This window comes from Megascapheus bottae, chromosome 2, assembly GCF_031878675.1.
Source record: "Megascapheus bottae isolate mThoBot1 chromosome 2, mThoBot2.hap1, whole genome shotgun sequence".
NCBI classification, from domain to species: Eukaryota; Metazoa; Chordata; class Mammalia; order Rodentia; family Geomyidae; genus Megascapheus; species Megascapheus bottae.
Genome location: NC_143510.1, coordinates 44,987,571 through 45,009,003, shown reverse-complemented (window position 1 = coordinate 45,009,003; position 21,433 = coordinate 44,987,571). Strand labels below are relative to the sequence as shown.

At 41.8% G+C, this 21,433-nt stretch overlaps 1 long non-coding RNA gene across 1 annotated transcript; it reads left to right on the top strand.

Annotated features, from left to right (window-relative positions):
- Positions 1 to 8,234: 8,234 nt before the first annotated feature.
- On the top strand, positions 8,235 to 12,891 carry LOC150066736 (uncharacterized). The gene is made up of 3 exons (XR_016539279.1): positions 8,235 to 8,582; positions 11,562 to 11,764; positions 12,698 to 12,891. It is a non-coding gene; the product is annotated as an uncharacterized LOC150066736 (long non-coding RNA).
- Positions 12,892 to 21,433: the final 8,542 nt, after the last annotated feature.

Sequence of the window (21,433 nt, the reverse complement as noted above, 5' to 3'; positions counted from 1 at the left end):
TTCTGACAGTTTGTGACCAATGCAATAATGCCCAGGAACAGCAATGTTTTTGCCCATCTTCAAAAGAGTAATGTCCCCTCTCCTGTGTTAACCCTCAGGCATTATATAACCCACTGTTATATAACCAAGAAAAGATAGGACTTTTCAATAGTTATTTTATATTTTATTCAACACCCCTGCCCCCCATGTTTTTTTCCATGTTGTAAGGTGACTTATGAAAAGATCCGAGGGCTCAGGACTGTCACACATTAATAGTTTAGTTTAGTGGAAGACGTTTCCCCAAACATCTCTGGCCTTTCCCCAAAACAATTGTGCATAAGGGCTTATGTCCATAGATAGACAGATAGAGAGACAGACACGTATCATCATCACTCACTGCAGGGAACACGGGCAGCTGGCAGTACTAACTGTCCGTCCAGAATCCCCTATCTTCCTCTCACAGAATGGGCAGAGTCCAGTGCCCTGTCCCTTCCACAGACTCAAAGTTCATCCCTCAAGAGAGGATCCCAGAGGTCAACCGGTCATTGCACACGTGTGGAAGCAGACTCAGGATCGGATGTGAGCCGTCCTGCTTCAGGTTTGGATCGTTCTATCTGAAACACAGATCACAGGTGAAACCAGATGTAAATGGAATCTTCACAGGACTCATGGTATATCACGGGTTTCTTCATTACTTTATCATTGTGCAGGCTACTAACTAATTATCCCAGGTAACACAGTTCTGGACCACATCACAAGGTTTGCAAGACCTGCTCCTTCCAAATATTGGGGTTCAGTGTTCTTACTGTGTGCTCTTAATCCCCTCTGCTTTCCTGATGATAGTGCCTATCAACTGGTATATATATATATATATATATATATATATATATATCTCAATAGACAGTAAATGATAGATAAATAGATAGATTAGATAGATGCCAATACTGAACTCAAGGCCAGGGCTCTGTTCCTTAGCTTCCTCACTCAAGGCTGGTATCCTAACACTTGAGCCATACTACCTCACTTTCAGCTTCTTGGTAGTGAATTGGAGATAAGGATCTCATGGACTTTCCTGCTGAGACTGGTTTTGAATCATGATCCCCAGATCTTAGCCTCCCAAGTTGCCAGGATTATAAATATGAGCCACCTGGCTCTCTTAGGTTTTCACGGACAGTTGAACTAGTGTGGTTGGAGACCAGAACAACTTGGTGTGTGGAGTTTTAGCTAACTCTGAGGGGTGTCACTGAGATCCAAGGCACACTGCTGTCAGGGGACTGTGCACACATGTGATACTTTATGGCCGGATGACAGAGGCCCTCAGATCTCAGAGGGAGAGGAGAGAGACAGAGCAGAAAAAAAGAAGAGAGCTCTACTTCCAGGACTCTCCCCATGACTCTTCACTTTCCCATGAGAAGACATCAGCTCATGCCAAGGCCTCCCAAATCAGCAGGATGTTTGAAGAATCTTCTAGATACCATCCCCACACATTGGATTCATTCGTGTCAATATTTTACTTTGGAGAGCAGGAGGAAAAATACCAGAACCTATAAGCCAGCCAGCCAAAACACCAGAGCAAAGCCACACACATAGAATTTGAGTCTTCTTGGACAATCTAAACTCAAAGAAAATAATCTCCTTGCTTACATTGTCTAACATGGCTCTAATGAGATTTCAGTTTTGACCTTCCAAATTGCTTTGGCTCCATTGATCCAGGGGAGATTTTCTTCCATTGCCAAATACGCAATGGAGGACTTGTACAATCTCAGGAACGAGAAGTTGGGAACCAGTATCATTGCCTAACCCAACCTGGCCACTAGATGTTATGCACAAACTAGATTGAAAGGACCAACCCAAGAGTTGTTGGTTTTTTTTTTTTTAAATCAATCAGCTATTTACTTCCACAGACATGACTTTACAGATTTTTATCCTAGCTGAAAAGTGCTGATGCCAACTGTGCAACCAAGAGACTAACAAAAGCCCCTGTCCTTATACATTCATCATCCTAATACAGCCCAACCCTGGGTTCCCAAGCCTGGGAGTAAAGAGGTCTTGTCAGCAGCTCCGTCACTGTCTGTTCTAGTTTGCTTTGCCCAGATAAAATCAGTAGCTAAGAATCAAAGGATATTGTTCTCGGCTCCAGATCTCTCACAAATAACCCAGTGAAGATCAGGAGCAACACAGCTCAGAGTGATTCACTAAAAGTCATGGTCCATAGAAGAGACTTGAGACTGGGGCCAGTTGACAGGAGCATTTGTTTAGAAAGAACATGGATCTACCGTGTTATCTTTGGAGTGGAATTGTGTAAACAACATGATATAATCTTGAAATAATGGTCACATTGATGTGATCTACTCTGAAAGCTTCCAGTCCTGTGGGTACAGTGTTCCCAGGCCAGGTTAAATCAGGCACGGTGGCAAGGACAACTGCCCCAGCCCCTGATTCCAAGAGGAGAACCACAAACACCTACGAAAACATTGGGCTAGAGCCAGGGGTCAACCAGACCAGAGATAATCTCTAAAGTCCTGAGCAAAGTAAAGCTGTTTCTCTCCTCACCTTTCAATAAGATAATAAATATTAGAAGGCCGTGTGTGGTAGGCCATGGGGTGAAATTTCACAAGCTTGGTGAACTCAGGGAAAGGGACAGTGTTCTGAGTTTCCTGGAAATGGGGGAGATTGTGACTTACCTGGAGCAAACTACAGAACCCAGATTTGTTTTCATCTTGAGGATAAAACAAAGGCACTGATAAAAGATCTAGTGCTCGTTAATGGAAGAATAATTCTGCTCATAGAAAAGAACTGAGCATTTCCTGTTAACCAAACAGTCCCTATTAGCTTTCTCCTAGTCATTAAACTAAATGATTTGGGGAATTACACGGCTTTTAGTTTTGAATTCATTAATCAGCTTAACTAATGATACTGATCAATTTCAATTTAGTAACATTTAAGCAAGAAAACAATGGAGTGGAAGTCAAAATCAGAATTGAGAAATGTCAGAAAATCATCTGTTTCATTCAAGAAGACTTTCTTTGGAAATAAAACTAATTTTCAAAGCAGAACTATGACTTCCAGCTAAAGGTTCAGCACATAAGAGACCAGATGTTATCATGTCAACTGAACATCAATTATATGAGAAAAATCAATGAAGAAGAATGAACATTCACAACACACAACAAAAAGTGGAAGTAGAAATCCTCACTTTCAGGTGGCAGAGATTCAAGGATTGTGGTCCAGGACAGTCCAGGCAGGAAAGCCTATGAGACTCTTCTTACCAATTAACCACCAATAAGCCCAAAATGAAATGTGGTCCAAATGATAGAGCGTCAGCCTTGGGCAAAACAAGCTAAAGGACACAGTACCCAGGCCCTGAGTTCAAGCCTCAGGACTGGCTGTAACAAAAAAAATCAGATAGATAGATAGCTGAATGCAGCATAGCAAAATAGACACTCAGGAGCCAAACTCTCTGAGGGAATTAGGAAACTCTTAAACCACACTTGTAAAATTTCTGGAAGATCAATGTGAACAAGTCTGAGAGTTCAGTGAGAAAAATCCTTCTTTTGTGAATTTTGGTTGCTGGAGCTCAATCTGATTCTCACAGTAAATCTTGAAGTACTGATGATGGATAGTGGGTAGGATAAAAGGAATAACTTTTAGGCTTGCTAGATGATTCTATTCTTCTTAACAAGAACCAGACTTAGGTGTAGAGGAGATGTTGGAATTATTGGGCTGTGAATTAAGAAACAACTATGTTAAAATGTCCAAGGTTTTAATAATATTCTCATATGCAAAAACAATAAAAATGTAAGTAAAAGGGGTTCTAGCTCACACCTGTAAACCTAACTACTCAGGAGGCCGAGATCTGAGGATCACAATTCAAAGCCAAGTTGGGCACAAAAAAAAAAATCTGTGAGACTCTCATCTCCAATTAACTAGCAGAAAACCAGAAGTGGCACTGTGACACACATGGTAGAGTGCTAGCTTTGAGCTGAAGAGCTCAGGGAGAGCACCCAGGCTCAGAGTTCAAGCCCCATGACCAAAAAAAAAAAGTTAGAGGTTCTAATAAAGAACAAAAAAGAGAAATAATGAAGAAATATAAAGCTACAGATATAAAAAACAACAAAAATGAAGAAAGCCTTTGATGGACTTAGTAAACCAAACACCAATGAGGAAAATCCCTGAGCTTTACAATATCTCAATTGAAGCCCACAAAACTGCTAAGTACAAGAAAAACAGAACAGAATATCCAAGAGCCTGGACCAAATACAAGAAGTCTAATATTCTTATAATGAAAATAATGGAAGGAGAGTAAATAAGACAAAAGGAAAGAAACATTCAAAACAACATGACTGAAATCTTTTTTAAATTAATGTCAGACACAAAAATTATAGCTCCAGGTAATCTTGCATTTGGAAATGACTTTTTGTCTAAACATCACTTAGATGGTAATGTCAAAAGCATCATCCAGGCTGGGCACCAGAGGCTAATGCCTGTAATCCTAGCTACTCAGGAAATTGAGATGTGAGGATCACAGTTTAAAGCCAGCCTGGACAGGAAAGTCCATGAGGCCTTCATTTTTTTCCAAGGAACCATCAAAAACCAGCTGGAAGTGGAGCTATGGCTCAAATGGCAGAGCAATAGCCTTTAGCAAAACAACTCCAGGCCCTGAGTTTAAGCCCCAAGGACCAGCCCCCAAAGGACAAGGAAGGAGAAAAGGAAGGAAGGAAGGAAGGAAGGAAGGAAGGAAGGAAGGAAGGAAGGAAGGAAGGAAGGAGAAATTACATTTGTAGTCACAGAATCACAAAAAGACATCGATGATTTATATGTTTCTTACAAAACTAAGTATACTCTCCCCATATAATCCCACTAATTGGTCTCTAGATCATTAGCCCAAAGAAGGTGAAAGCATATCCACACAAAAACCTGCACATAAATGCACATAGAAGCTTTGTTTATAGTCATCAAAACTTGAAAACAACCAAGATATCCTTCAGTGGGTCAGTGAATAAAAAAATGGGCACATCCAAACCATGTGCTATTTGGTACAGGACAGAAGTGAGCTAAGCCATGACTAAGCCACAAAAACAGCATTGTAATACACAATTGCTTATGACTTACAAGTATATTACTAAGTGAAGGAAATTATTACAATAGTGTGTATATTACTATGTGTAATATACATTGCTATATGCTAGGGGGTTTCCATTGTTTGGCCTTCTGGGGAAAGGGGAAGCCACTCACAGCTGGAGCATGGTCACAGCTGGAGCACCGAAGGTTTTCAGTTAGTGAACTACTCTACATGAATCCACATCATCACACATTTGCCCAAATTCAGAGAAAGGCAGACAGCAAGTAGAGTTCCTAAACAGTGGATGCTGGGTGCCGGTGGCACTGGCTCATCAATGGTAAGAAAGCATCTGTCCACAGCGCTGCAGCGGGGATGTTGATAAAAGGAGGATTGCAGCCCTAGCTCTAGCTCTAGCTGCCGTGCAGTGACTTTGTCCAGCATCATGTTCTGTAACTCTAGCAGGCCTCGATCCCTGCAAGCCATGCCTATTGATACAATCCTTTATTTCTTTCTTCAAATCCCTCCAAAACCCCACATCCAGCGAAAATGTTCTGCTCAGCCTCCATAATATTTTGTCCTTCTGAGAACATTTCAAATATTCAAGCTAAGCTGGGCGCCAGTGGCTCACACCTGTAATCCTAGCTACTCAGGAGGCTGAGATCCTAGGATTACAGTTCCAAGCCCAGGCAGAAAAGTCCATGAGACTCTTATCTCCAATTAATGCTGCTGGGGCTCAAGTGGTAGAGTGCTAGCCTTGAGCACAAAGAAGTTCAGGAACAGTACCCAGGCCCTGAGTTCAAACCCCACAACCCACAAAAGATAAAATTCAACCTGCAGTATACATGCATGATTGTTTAATCCCCTTGTGAATGACAAAGGGAAAAATGTGTCATTTTACCCCCACAGCATCTAGAGCTGTCTCCTTACTTAGTGCAGGAACAGTGTCGTAGTGAATTAGACAACATCTACCTCCAACACTTGAATGCCACTAAGGCTATTAGTTCTTTATTTTTCTAAAATAAACATACATCTTCTACTAGATGCCAATGTTGTTAGGATTCTATTTGAACTTGTATGCTGTGTGTGTGTGTGTGTGTGTGTGTGTGTGTGTGTGTGTGTGTGTGTCAGTGACAGTTCTGGGGTTTGAACTCAGGCCCTAAATTCTGTCTCTGAGCTCTTTTAAGGGAAGGCTAGCATTCTCCCTCTCAAGCTGCAGCTCCACTTCTGGATGCTTTGGTGGTTAATTGGAAATAAGAGCCTGATTAGCTAGGATTATAGGCATAAGCTATGGTGCTTGGCTTTTTATGATTTTAAAAAAGGGATTATTTAGTTCATAAACCTAGAGCTTAAAGATTTCCTTATGTAAGTCACTGGAAGTAAGCAGAAATGTGTAATATGATAAGGCAGCACTTAAATTATTAATAACAATTAGCCATACTAGAACAGAGTGCTTTACTTTTTTCCTGCCACTGAAGTGTACATGCTGTTCCCTTGCGGGGTGGGGGGGGGTTATATAACATGCCACTGAAATGTTACCTGCCCCAGCACTTACCGGTGTGCCCAACCCTGAGCGTCTTGGGTTTCTCTGGCTAACTCATCAACATTTCCACCAAGCTTTCGGCCCAGGTATTTAAACCCAGCATTAGGAACAGGTGCAGCTGACAAGCACGCCAAGTGCATGGGGGCCAGGTCTTGGAAATTAAAGTTAGATAGTGACACACAAACCCATGACAATCCCAGGCTGACTGAAGTTATCAGGAGTTGCTGAAAACAGCTTCTTCCGTGGTCATTATTCAGATTTACTCGTGATGATGACACCCATGAGCGTGTGAAATGGAAAATCAAAATCATGACTGAAAATGGTCAGGACAAGGTACTTCGCCCCCCCCCCCTCCCCTGCAAAAGACTCCAGTGAGGAGACTGAGAAATGAGTGGCAGATGGTGATTCTAAATCCTGACTGGAGATCTGCTCCATTCTCTTGTTTGTGCAGAAAATCTGAAGAGGTCTGGGCGGTGCACACACCCTGGGGCCTGCAGAACCAGCCCCTCTAAAACAGAGAGCACCCACGCTGCTCAGCAGAGGGCCTGCAAGGCAGCGGGAGGCCATGAATGCTAGGATGCTTGTCTCCAGTCACGACAGCAGAGCAAGCAGGAGGGGACCCAGAAATACCACATACCCCCTGCTCCTCAGAACGCGAGAGAAATGACAATTCCTGGGATCTCACCCCACATCTATTGAGTCACAAATTCTGTAGAGCCCAACAATGTGTATTGTTCTAGCAAACCTTTCAGGTGTCTCTGGTGCCAGCGTCATGGGATAATCAGGTCATCATTTGCAACGCCTTTTGGAAACCTTTGACATGTTTCTGAGTATGCTTTTCCATCACATTCCAGAACCCCACTGCCAGACCTCCCTGCCAATTAACTGTCAGGGTCATCTGAAGAGAACTTGCGAACTCCTATCCAGAGTAACTCATCAGTTCCAGTAAGTTCTAGAAATGGACAATGAATGCAGTATTAACTCCAGCTGAGTTGCCTCCTTAGGAGGTGCTGCTACAAGATACAGGTTTTGTTGGAGTAGAGGGTCTATAAAAGTCCAGAGGCTTGAACTCAGGGCCTGGGCACTGTCCTTGAGCTTTCTCAATGCTAGCACTCTAACACTCAACACCACTGCTGGCTTTTTCTGTATACGTGACACATAGGAATCAAACCCAGGGCTTCATGCATGCTAGGCAAGCACTCTACCATTAGGCCATGCTCCTGGCCCCAGGACACAGTTTTATACACCATTATTCTCACCATCCCCACCATCATCTTCACTGCCAACCTTTACCTAATGCTTAACGTATGCCAAACATTGTTATTTAAACATTATAAACATCAATCCATTTAATCTTTGCACAATACACACATCATAAGGTTGGTATGATTATTTGCATTGCCCCTATTTTACCGGTGAGAAAATGGAAGCAAAGAAAAGCCAAATGATCTTCCAATAATCACACCACTTCTAAGGGTCACTGCTGGGTGTTTAACCCAGGCAGGCTTCCTCATAAAATTGGAAGCAAGGGAGGCCGCCAACGTACTGGTTAATAGCTAACTCACCCCACTTCATCTTCCTCTGTTCTTTCCCCAGTGTGCAAAGCACAGCCATTCCCAACAGCTTTTCTATTCTTCGAGGGAGCCAGTCCTTGATGAGAATCCCCTACCTCTCAGCCGTCCTCTCCTTTGGAAAATTCCTATTTTACTTCTCATTTTGGCTAATGTGCTACTTCCTATGAGGAAGCCTGCCATGGTTCCCAGAAGATGTCCTTATCTGTCTGTTCCCACTTGGCTCCAGCTCCAACCGAGTGGCTATTAGACTGTGCTGGAATGCCTACCTGTTTCTCCTGTGTCTTATACAGGTTTGCAAGGAGAAAGCAAGCATCATTTCCTCTTCACCATCACCCTGAGAGCTCCATAGGCAGAGACAATGAGAGAAAGGACTCTACAAGGAAAACTGCAAAACTCTGAAGAAAGAAATGGAAGAAAACACGAGAAGGTAGGGAGACCTCCCACGTCCTGGTTTCACAGAACTCACTTCATGAACACAGTCATACTGTCTAAAGCAATCTATATCTCCAAGGCACTATTTATCCCCAATCCTGGTGTCATTCTTCCCAGAGATAGAGACCTGAAAACCAACACAACAGACTAGAAGACTTAGAAAAGACCCAACACACCTACTGCCGTCTGATTTCAGCTAAGAACTAAAACTTTCTGCTGGAGAAACATAACCTCTTTCTCCAGTGGTGCTGGGGAAACAGGATGTCTCTATGCAGGAGACTGAAATTGGATTCCTGATTCTCCCTTCATGCTAATATCAAATTAATATGGATCAAAGACCTCTGTATAAGACCTGCAATCTTTACTCTAGGAAAGAGTAAAGGAAACACTAGCATTCATTGGAATGGGTAAGAGCTTCCAGAACAGAATTCCAGTGGCTCAACAAATAGGAGAGAATTGATAAGTGGAATTTCATCAAGCCAGAAAGCTTCTGCACAGTAAAGGACATAGTCACTAAGCTAACAAGCCTACAGAGAAGGAGAAGATGGTTGCCAGTTATATCTCTGATAAGGGTCTAATAATCAAAATGTACAATGACTTCTAAAACGAAACCCCCAAAGAATCAATAACCCAATTAATAAGTAGGCCAAGGAGCTAAACAGACACTTCTCAGTATAAATGGTCAATAAATACAAGAATAATTGCTCAGGATCCCTGGCCATAAAGGAAATGGAAATTTTAAAACATCAACAACACTGAGTTCATTTGACCCCAATAAGGATGACAAGAATACAGACACATATAAATGTTAGCAAGAATGCATAGGGAAAAGGAACTCTAATCCACTGTTGGTGGATTATGGTGCCTATGGAAGGCAATTTGTAGATTCCTCAAAAATTTAAAAGTAGAACTATCCTATGTTCCAGTGTTATCCATCTTAGGCATTTATCCACAAGATAACAAGTCAGGATTAACAAGGACAATTGCACATACATGTTCACTGTAGCTCTTTTTACCCCACCCAAGTTATAGAAACAGCCTCATGCCTACAATGGATGCGGGGATCAATAGATAATGGGATTGTATTCATCTATCAGTAGGTATATTATTATCTCATTTGCATTATTATCATATTATCTCATACAAATGGGGAAAAATCATAGTGAGTGGAGTAAGCCAGGCTCAGAAAGACAAAAGGTGTGTTTTCTCTGAGATGTGAAATTTAGACTTTAGACTTAAAAGATAAGCATATGTGGCCCGGAGTTTGGCCTAGTGGTAGAGTGCTTGCCTAGCATGCACGAAGATCCGGATTCCACTCCTCGGTACCACATACATAGAAAAAGCCGGAAGTGGTGCTGAGGCTCCAGTGGTAGAGCTCTAGCCTTGAGAAAATCCAAGGACAGTGCTCAGGCCCTGAGTTCAAGCCCAGCACTGGCAAAAAAAAAAAAAAAGATAAACATTTATGACAACACACACAAGACCATAGGCATATATATGCAATCAAACTGAATAAAGTATGATATGTGATATGTATCACATGTGTCTGGCTATGTGGGAGGGGCTACATGGAGAGGAACACCTGAATGGAAAGCTTGAACTTCTTTCATATTGCTTGGCTTGTCACCATTCAAGAGGCCATCTGATATCGGGGATCACATGATCAAAAAGGATTACCTAGCAATCTCTTTTTGTTGTCATCGTTGTTGTTTATGATGATACTGAGAGATTTGAACTCAGTTCTCAGGGCATTCACTTGCTAGGCAGGTGCTTGACTGCTTGAGCCATGCCTCCACCCTGTCAAGCTCTCTCTATGACATGAACTTTTGAAAGTCCCAAGAGGGTAGTGTCCTGAAGGCTGTGCTGGAAGGGGTCCTGCAGAAAGAGATTAAGCTCCCAGCTGTGGGGTGAAAGGACCCAAGTAGAGGAAGATCATTCCCAAAGGCCACGTAGAGGGAGGATGAAGTGCTGATGGATGGAATGAAAAAACAAAACCAAAGCAAAGATCTGAAACTGATTAGCACACCTGAAAAGCCAGCCAGGCAGCGGTGGCTCATATGTATAATCCTAGCTACTCAGGAGGCTGAGATCTGAGGATCGTGTTCAAAGACAGCCTGAACAGGAAAGGCTGTGAGACTTTTCTCTCCAATTAACCAGGAAAATACCAGAAGTCAAGATGTGATTCAAGTGTTAGAGTGCTAGTCTTGAGCAAACAAAGCTAAGGGAAACCACCCAGGTCCTGAGTTCAAGTCCCAGCAATGACACAAAAGAAAGAAACAAAAACTGAAATGCCCAAACTTAACACTACAACCATCAAAACACCTGTGTCTTAACAAAGTAAAAGACAGATTTCTTTTACCCACAAATGAAATATAACTACCCAAAGCATATCTGAAGTTCTATTATACTGTCTTGTGTAATTTACTAGTGCAACTAACTGTACTTGACTGATGGTTGAATTCAGTCTGTCATTGATTGTGTGTGTGTGTGTGTGTGTGTGTGTGTGTGTGTGAGACAGAGAGAAAGAGAGAGAGAAAGAAAGAGAACGAGAGAGAGAGAGAGAGAGAGAGAGAGAGAGAGAGAGAGAGAGAGAGAGAGAGAGAGAGAGAGAGGGAGAAAGAGAGAGAGAGATAGAGGGAGAGGGAACACATGCATGCTCACTCATGCACATACTAGGACTTGAACTCAGGGCCTTGGCACTTTCCCTCTTTTCACTCAAAGGTGATTACCACTTGAGCCACAGGTCCAATAACAGCTTTTTGGTGGTTAATGGAAGATAATACCTCACAAACTTTCCTGCCGAAGCTGACTTCAATCCACAATCCTCAGATCTCAGCTTCCTTTGAAGCTAGGATTACAGGCATGAGCCACCAGCACCAGGTCTGGCATTGCTTTTACATACTAGTGTGCCATGAACCATTGCATATTCCAAAATAATTGATCATATTATTAAATTTTTCTATTGTTTTGCACTAAGCTCCTGCACTGGATTCTAACAGATCCATCTGGAAGGCGTAATGAAATCACTCATACTGAAATGAAGTTGTCATCCACCCTTCCAAGAAATCAGGATTAAAGAGACATCAGCCACATCTTGCTAACAGGCCAGTCTCAGTCCTCGGGGTAACTCAGTTCCAGTAATTTGCCTCTTGTCAGGATGAGGTCACCTCAAGGAACCAGGTATTAATTCTCTTTTTGTTCTTCTCTCTCTACCTTACAAGGAAAGTAACTTCGAAATGAGTAATCTTCCCTGCTCTGTCAGCATCTCCCTGTTTATAAAACCAGCCCATTGGAATACATCCCCTCTTCAGAACTCAGAATGAATGATGTCCAATTCTAGAATCAAATAAAGCAAATCATTAAACTGTTATAAATTTGTTCCTAAACAGCATATATAATATGACATGTATAATTTGTGTTATATAAGTATATATAAATGTGTACATATAGGAACAATATATTAACATGTACACATGGGGGGAGAGAGAGAGAGAGAGAGAGAGAGAGAGAGAGAGAGAGAGAGAGAGAGAGATCTCAGTATATCAGGGAAAAGTAAAATGGCATTTAGATGAAAAGAAACAAAGTCTAACAGCGTACTGTCTTAAAGAAACTTCCCATATTAAAATACTTCACAATTTCTTTCAAAAAGATGTCTCTGGAAAACAGAGCCCGTTCAACCTTGTTTTTAGCTTCCAATGGGTTGTCCATTCAATAATAAGAACAAAATGGCCAAAGGAATAAATGGCCTAGGCCCTTTAGATGGGTTCCTGGAACTTGAAGAGGCTAATTACAGACATATGTCACTTAGTGACAGAGACAAGCTGGGAGCGATGCATCATTAGGTAATTCAATCATTGTGCAAACACCATCAAGCTTGCTTACAAAACAAATGGCCACATCAACAGGCGTTGAAATATTATCATACCACTGTCTACGTGCTGGCATGTATGTGCATGCAGGTGTTGCTACTGACATGTCATTGTGTAGCCCAAGATTATACTAAAATGAAGCACAACTCTAATTCTGAATGTGAGGCGAACCCCTGGATCTTTGCAGCTTAAATACAGTGAGAGTATGTAGCGCCATGCTGACTCTGCTCCTCATTCTCTTCAGGACACATGGCCACAGTCCTCGTGGGAGTAGACGTCTTCAATCCATGCAGGCTACAGACAGACAGATGCATGAAACAAGTAAGGAAAGAGTCCGTTCAGAGAATTCCAGAACAAGCACAAAACAAAACAAAGTCCTCAAGAATGTGGAGAAAGAAGAGGTACTGTGTGGAATAGACCTGTGGGAAAAGGAGAATGAGAGAGGAAGAGGGAGAGGGAGAGGGAGAAAGAGAGAAGAAAGAAAGAAAGAAAGAAAGAAAGAAAGAAAGAAAGAAAGAAAGAAAGAAAGAAGGAAGGAAGGAAGGAAGGAAGGAAGGAAGGAAGGAAGGAAGGAAGGAAGGAAGGAAAGGAAAGGAAGGAAAGGAAGGAGGAAAAGAGAGGGAAGGAGGAAGGGAAGGAGAGAGGGAGGGAGGATAAGGAGAAAGAAAGAAAGATGGGGGAGGGAAGGAGGCAGGGAAAGGGAAGACAGAGACACATGGAAAGAGAGCGAGACAGACAGAGACATTTGCAGCAACTTGGAAGCGAGAGAAGTGGAACAAGAGAATGCAGTGGTGACATGGGGAGGGCACAGTCGTACACACAATCCTGCACCCCAGAGACCACGCATGCTCCTCCCTCTGCCTGAACTGCTCCTCTTTACATTCGCATCTGACTGGCTTCTTCTCACTCTCTTCAGAAAGCCACTAGGCTGCCTTCTTTAAAATGCTGTGGAGGCTGAGGCAGCATCTGCTATTCAGCAGGTCCTCTGGGGTTATGGATGCCTCGGGAGCAGAGACAACTTTGGGTACATGAAAGCATTCCTCAGAGTGGGTCAGGAGAGTTTTCAGGGGGTCTCAGTATTTGAGCGAAGTGTGGTGGGTCATGCAGCCTGAACTGATGAAATGAACTGAGCAGCTCAGGCCTTCTCCCCCGATGTCACAGTGCAGCCTTCCCCGGGCCTCCCAGGGGCCATGCCTCCTGCAAGAGACCACAATGCAGGGGTCTGAACCTAGCTGACCCCCGCTCCATCAGTACTCCGGGTTTGAGACCCAGATCTTGTGTTCTTATTCCTACCCCTTGCAGGTGTCTCCAAAACCTTCTTTCCACTAACTTGCTTCTTTGTCCTCCCCTCCTACTTCTTTAAGAGACTGATATCTTATTTTAGCCACAACAACTGCCATATTACCACCAAAAAAGTTCATAAGTATTATGTTTTAGATTACCTCACCAGAAATTATCTCTATCTGATCTCCTTTGTTTTAAGTTTATCCTTTTTTTTGTTTCTTCTACTAGAACACAAACTCCAGAAAAGGTTTTGTTCTCTTCTGAATTCCCAGGACCTAGAGTAATGCCATGTACAAACTAAGTGCTTATTCAATATGTGTTGAGTAAATGAATTGTATGGAGTGTAATAGAATTAAAGAATGAGCGGTTATTAAAAATTCAGACTGATAAAAATAGAACTTTTTGTGGGTGTATTAGTACTAGAACTCAAGTTCAGTTCCTGTACAGTGTCCCTTAGCGTTTTTTGCTCAAGGCTAGCACTCTACCAAATGAGCCACAGCTCCATGTTCGGCGTTTTGGTGGTTAATTCGAGATAAGAGCCCTGCAGACTTTCCTGCCTGGGCTGGCTTCAAACTGGGATCCTCAGATCTCAGCCTTAAGTAAAACTAGAAATCTGATAAGGATTTGGAGGTTTATTAGTTTTGGCAGAGAGTTTGGAGACAATTCGGAGAGAATGTGGGATGTCCCACCAAGATCTATAAATGAAAGGCCCTCATTCCTAACGGGTCCTCTGGTCTAGTCTTCATTTCTAAGGCAGCCTCACTTCTAAACCATCCCTGAGGGAAGAAGCCCCCAACTTCTGTTTACCAAAGCCTCAGTGCATGTGTCTTACACACTGAGGCACACATCAACCTCACAGAGGAAAACACACATGTGTGCAGCGCTGAGCCATTAAATCTGTGTTTTAGATGACTGATTGGAACAGAGCACAGCTTCCCTTCATTGCATGGGAAAAGCTGCAGCTAGGCCCTAGTGACTCACACTTATAATCCGAGCGACTCAGGAGGCTGAGATCTGCAAAACATGGCTCAACACCATCTGGGCAAACAAACTCTCGAGACTCCTAGCTCAAATGAACCACCAAAAAGCTGGAAGTGGAGTTGTGGCTCAGAAGTGGTAGAGTATCAGCCTTGAGCACAAAAGTTCAGTGACAGCAATCAGATCCTGAGTTCAAGTCCCAGGATCAGCACTAACACTTCCCCCCAAACATCCAAGAAGCCTGGGAGTGGAGTCTCCTGTTCCCCAGACAGTACCCCCAAACTCCTTTCTATATCCACGGCCAGCAGCTCAGGCCTGTAGATGAGGAAATGAGCAAGACGTGAGACCTAACTCCTACCATCAGGAAGCCTATCATCGACAAAATGAAAAAGAACGAGAACAAGAGAAATCACACGAGAAAGAAGTGGTAGATGAAGAAGAAACCAGGAGGCAATAAATGAGTCACAAACTTGACAATGTAGCCATTCGCCATCTACTTCTCCAATGGAATTATTTTCTGGAAGCTTAATTTGTATAGAAGGAATGCTTACTTCTCACTAGTTGGTTTAAATATGTCTTAATATCCCTGGCAATAAAACTACTGCTCCAACTAACAAAAAACAAACTCCTGCCTGTGCAATTTGATTGATGACATAAAAAATTCTTAATTAGCATTCTTGGGTAAAATAGTCAACACACTGTGATATGAAAACAGGAAAATAATTGAAAACAAGTACAAGCAAAATGTCTTCTTTCTTGGCTGTTTGTTACTGAAGTAGAATTTTTTTTAACAAGACTTTCTTGTTTAAAAGTTATTTTTCTTGTTGGGCATAGTGGCTCAAGCCTGTAACACTAGCTGCTTAGGAAGAGAAGAATGAGGATCATAGTTCAAGCCAGGCTGGGCCAAAAAAAAAAAAAAAAGCCCACAAAACTCCACCTCAATCTGTGGCTGAAGTACTACTGTCATCTCAGCTACAGGAAAGGCAAAATGGATAGGCTCAGTGCCATTGTCAGTGACACAGTAAGGGAATCAAACATATGCCAGGCTAGCCTGGGTATAATGCAAATCCCTGCCTCAAAAATAACTAAGGGAGCTGGGTGCCAGTAGCTCAGACCTGTAATACTAGATATTCAGGAGATTGAGGTCTGGGGATTGTGGTTTGAAGCCAGTCCCCATAAGACTCTTAACTCCAATTAATCTCTCAAAAACTGGAAGAGGAGTTATGGCTCAAAGGGGTAGAATACTACCCTTGAACAAAATTGCTCAAAGACAGGACTCAGGCCCTTGGGGTTCAAGCCCCACAACCGCTCCCCATCCCCTAAAAAAAAAATCAGGCAAAGCTGGGCACTGGTGGCTCATGCCTGCAATCTTTCCTGCTTAAGGTTGAAATATAAGGATATGGTTAGAAACACCCAGGCAGAAAGGTCCATGAGACTGAACTCCAATTAACCACCCTATGGCTCAAGTGGTAAAGCAATAGTCTTGAGCACAAAAGCTCAGGGATGGCACTTGGACCCTGAGTTCAAGCTCCAAGACTGGCAAATGCACACACACACACACACACACACACACAACCAAGGTGAACAGGGGCTGGAGGTGTGGCTCAATGGTAGACTTGCCTAGTAAGTATACAAGCTCTAAGTTCAATCCCCAGTACTGTAAAAAAAAAATAAAATAAAATAAATAAACATAATAATCTCTCAAAAATTTTCGCTTTATATGCAATACTTGCTTTTCTAATACAAATATTATGCAGCTCATACTTTAGAAAAATAAAAACATAAGTAATACTTACCACCAGAAAAAGAACAATAATAAACAAAACTTGAAAATATTGAGGGCTGGGGACATGGCCTAGTGGTAGGGTGCTTGCCTAGCATGCACAAAGCCCTGGATTTGATTCCTTGGTACCATATACATAGAAAAATCTGGAAGTGATGTTGTGGCTCAAGTGGTAGAGCGCTAAGCTTGAGAAAGCCCAAGGACAGTGCTAGGGCCCTGAGTTCAAGCCCCAGTACTGGCCAAAAAAAACTTAATGGAGATAAATTGGACCAGCTAACTATCCTAGAGTCTGTTTTATGTTGAGCCTATCAATGGATATGTTCTTTGGGTTTCTTATGCAGGTTTATAATCGAGGTAACTAAGAAATAACTACTCTGTAGCTTCCATTTTGTTTGTTAATAATGTGATTATATATGTGTGTGTTTACATAATGTATATATATACATCTACATAGATACATAGATATGTGTATAATATATGCACGTATAATAATACATGTGTATACATTGTACTTATGTTTATATTTTTATTATATGTATATATTATAATATTACCTATACATGAAACATGTATACTTTGAAGAGACTTGTATCTCTTTGCAATTTGATGTATTGGTTTAAAACAAAAGACTTAACCAATTTCACATTTCTCCTTATATATTTATTTACTAGTCAGTTTGCCATTTAAGTTGCCTAAAGATATAAATTCTGTAGGCAGTTCCATGCTTTTGAAGCTCATTAATGTTCTTAGAATATATAATTACCAAGTTAATAGTTTTAAGACTTTGCTGAAAGGGAAAGAAAAAATAATAAAAATTTATCTAGTATCTTCTTTGTGTGTTAGGTGTTTTCTGTGTAAACTTATTTTGGTGGTGGCATATTGGTTGTATTTTATCTCTAAGGAGGCTGAGATGTGGTAGCTGGCCCAGGATCATTCTGCTACAAACAGAAGAGCTAGAATGGGGACTTGAGTCTGTTGAATTTCGAGGACTGGGCTCTTTTCCACACAGAGACAGGAGACAGAATTATGTAACGATTGAAAGATGCAGAGATCGGCTAAAATTCCAACCCAGTAAATTCTCTATCTTCCTCCTATTTGTGTATGACTCTGCAAAATATACACATTCCATGGACAAGAACACTGAAAATCAGATCATCTTAACGCTTTGCCACCAGTTAACAGAAATAAAGAATGAGACATTCTGGAGCTTTGAGAGCACAACGTGACTGACTTTTAGTACCTTCTACACTCATGTGTAAAGTCTGTTGTATTGGAATGTTACTTGTGTTCATACTATCATCCCTATAAGATACAGGTATTAATGAATTTTGACAGGTGTATTCTCTCCTGAAACCACTTAACAACTAAGACACAATGTTTCTACTAGACCGAAAAAACTCTTTGTATTTTAGCCTTCCTTTTGACTATAGATCCAGGAAAAAAAAATGTATCCTATTTATTTTTTCATTTTGATAAAGTTACTTCTTAAAATGGTCATGACCTTTATGACTAAGAAGAGCTTAAAGCTCTTTGCCTTTTCTATGAGGTATTTACCTCTGCTAAGCAGCAAAAAGCCAGAACTGGAGCTGTGGCTCAAGAAGTAGGGTGCTGGTCTTAACCCAAAAAGCTAAGGGATAGTGCCCACTCCCTAAGGTTCAAGCCCCAGGACTGGCACAAAAAAATATTGTTTTCTTTCAAAGTAATTGGTTCCTAATATTGTTACAAATGCATTATTTCTCTAGCCTTTACCCTGTGTCAGTCAGTCAAACCTTCAGGCATCCTAACTTCTGCAGGAAAAAGCAGCCAATGAGAATAAAGTAAGCGATTGCTTTGTGTTGGACCCGAGTGTCTTGGGAACTCTATGTTAATATCATCACCATGTCAACTGTGCGGTTTACCTGTGGTAACAGAAGAAAGCTGAAAAGCCATAGACAGAGCTGGAGAAAGCTTCTATAAGCTGGAGTTACACAGCTGGAAAGCAACCAGAGTTAGGGACAGTAATGTCAGTGAAAAAAGTGAAGTATGTGATTATGCTGGACTCCATGCGGGGTTTGAGAGAATGCTGCCCAGGTGACTGGATGCTGCTATACTCACAGAGATTTATAAATAGTGAGTGGGTTTAGGATGGGTGGAGAGATAAATTCATCAATTTATCTTACATTAATTTGCAGATTTTTTTTGAGGCCACTAATTGGATAGCTAAGGACAACCTTGACATTCAAACTAGAAAAATCAAATTTTAAATTAATAGTCATGTGGATGGGAATTCACACCTAGTCGCAAAATCTTGCCTAAGGAAGAAATGTAGATTCAGTAAGAAAAGAGTGCAATCCAGGAAAACACCTTTAGAATTGTGCTATTTAACATAGGTAGGCATAGCCAGGTATGGCAACACATTCCCGTAATCCTCGCTGCTCCAGAGTCAGATTGGGAGAATGAGAAGTCCCAGACCAGTCATATGTATTAATTATTCCTGGCCATGATGGGAAGCATAAATAGGAGGCAAAGACCCTATCTCAGACATAACAGAGGGAAAAGGACTAAGGACTGGAACAAGTGGTACATTGCCTGCCTAGCAAATGCATAGCTCTGAGTTCAAACCCCACTACTGCAAAAAAAAAAAAAAATCAAGGAGCATAGATGCCTAAAAGAGAATTAAGGAAGTACAGAAAAAAAAAGTTAGCTGGAAAACCAGCAGAGAGTGAAAGCCAGAGAATATGTAAATTGGTGGTTCTCATTCTTCAGGAGGCTGAGATCTGAGGATGGCAGTTCAAAGCCAGCTCAGGCAGGAACACCCATGAGACTCATCTCCAGTTAACCATCCAGAAAACCAGACGTGGAGCTGTAGCTCAAGCTGGTAGAGCACTTGCCTTGAGTGTAAATGCTCAGGGATAGCATCCAGACCCTGATTCCACAACAGACAATTTTTTTAATTTTTAAAAACAGTATTATTTCCAATTCAGGAGAGTCCTATAGGTAAAAGCAATTAAGAAAGGGAGAAAGGAAAAGGAAAGAAGGAAAAATAGGAAATAATTGTATCCGAAGACAACAAGAGCAGGTACAACACCAAGGTGTGATCTTAGCATTCTGTCAGACTGAAGGATTCAAGCTTCAGCAACCCTTTCTCACAATCTTCTTTGACCAGTAAGAACAAAACAACTTCCTTCATCTTTGACAGATTAGAATTATGTCATTATTTTCCCCTGAGAAGAATTCTAGATGTGGGATTATCTAGATTTAAAACCCAGAACGCCTGTCACCACCTCCATCAACTCCAGAAGGAAATGTCGGGTTCCGGGAGCATCTTCACACAGGACATCTGCACAGCCCCGGGTCAGTCCTCAGGAGAGGCAGCCGTCAGAAGGCCCGGCAGTCCTTTCACAACCATCACCGAAACAACACAGTGGTCATGTGAGAAAAAACTCCCTTATGCTCATGGATTAAAGCAGCTTTGGATGGAGAAGAGAAAACAAGCTAAATGAGAAGAAACAATCACAATCATATACAGTGTATGATACACAATACCTTAAACACAAAATATACACTATTCTTTTCTTTTCTTTTTTTGGTCAGTCATGGGGCTTGAACTCAGGGCCTGAGTGCGATCTCTTCACTCAAGGCTAGTGCTACACCACTTGAAGCACCACTTCCAGTTTTCTGGGGGTTTATTGGAGATAAAAAGTCGCATGGACTTTTCTGCCTGGGCTGACTTCGAACCTTAAATCTCAGATCTCAGCCTTCTAAGTAGCTAGGATTACAGGCGTGAGCTACTGATGCCCAGATTAACTTGACTTTTGATACGTGTGTTTTGTTGTTGTTGTTGTTGTTGTTGTTGAGGTGATTTCTTTCTTTTTCTCTTTTCCCTCCCTCCGTCCCTACCTCCCTACCTGCTTCCCACTCTCCTTTCCTCACTCCTCTTCTTCCCTCCACCACTCTTCCTTCCTTCCTTCCTTCCTTCCTTCCTTCCTTCCTTCCTTCCTTCCTTCCTTCCTTCCTTCCTTTTCATTCTGTGGCAGTACTGGGAATTGAGTTAAAAGCCGCGTGCTCTCCCTTAGCTTTTTCAATCAAGGCTAGTACTGTGCCATACCCCTGCCTCAGGCTTTGTGCTGGTTTATTGGTGAAAAGAGTCTCTTTGGGCTTGATGGCAGGATTCAGTTGGTAGAGTGTGAGCCAGTGAACAAAAGCCTCAGGTACCAAGTTCAAGTACTGGTCTTGAACCTAAAAAATAAAAGAAGAAAGGAATCTCACAGACTTTTCTGCCCAGGCTGACTTTGAACAGCAGTCTTCAGATCTCAGTTTCCTGAGTAGCTAGGATTATAGACATGAGCCACTCCCCAGCAGGGAAATGTCTTGTCAAGTAGAATCTTAGACTTAAAATCAGATGAATCTAATCTACCCCACTTTTTTTCCTCAGTATTGTCATGTACATAGACACATATGCTTTAAAAACAAAACAAACAAAAACACTGAACGAAGCCAGACACTGATGGCTCATTCCTGTAATCCTGCCTACTCATTAGGCTGGTGTCTGTGGCTCTCCTTTGAGAGTCAGCCCTGGCAGACAACTCTGAGATATTCTTATCCCCTATTATGCAACAAAAAGCTGAAACTGAAGGTATGGCTCAAGTGAACCTTGAGAAGAGCCAAGTGAAAGCTGGAGTCCCTGAGTTCAAGCCCCAATACTGGCACAAAAACAACATCAACAAAAAATACTAAGTAATACAATGTTTTCAACAAATTAGGAGTGTGGCTGCTCAAATTCACAAAAGGTTGTTAGGACAATAAGCAGCAATTGAGCCCTCTAAGAGTTTATGGCAAGGATTTCAGTTCTTTTTATTTAGGCATCATAATTCATATCCTATAATTTCTGCAGTATTTTAAGAGTTCTACCCCAATGCCCTCTTAAAAACAAATATGTAAACCACAAGTAAATGT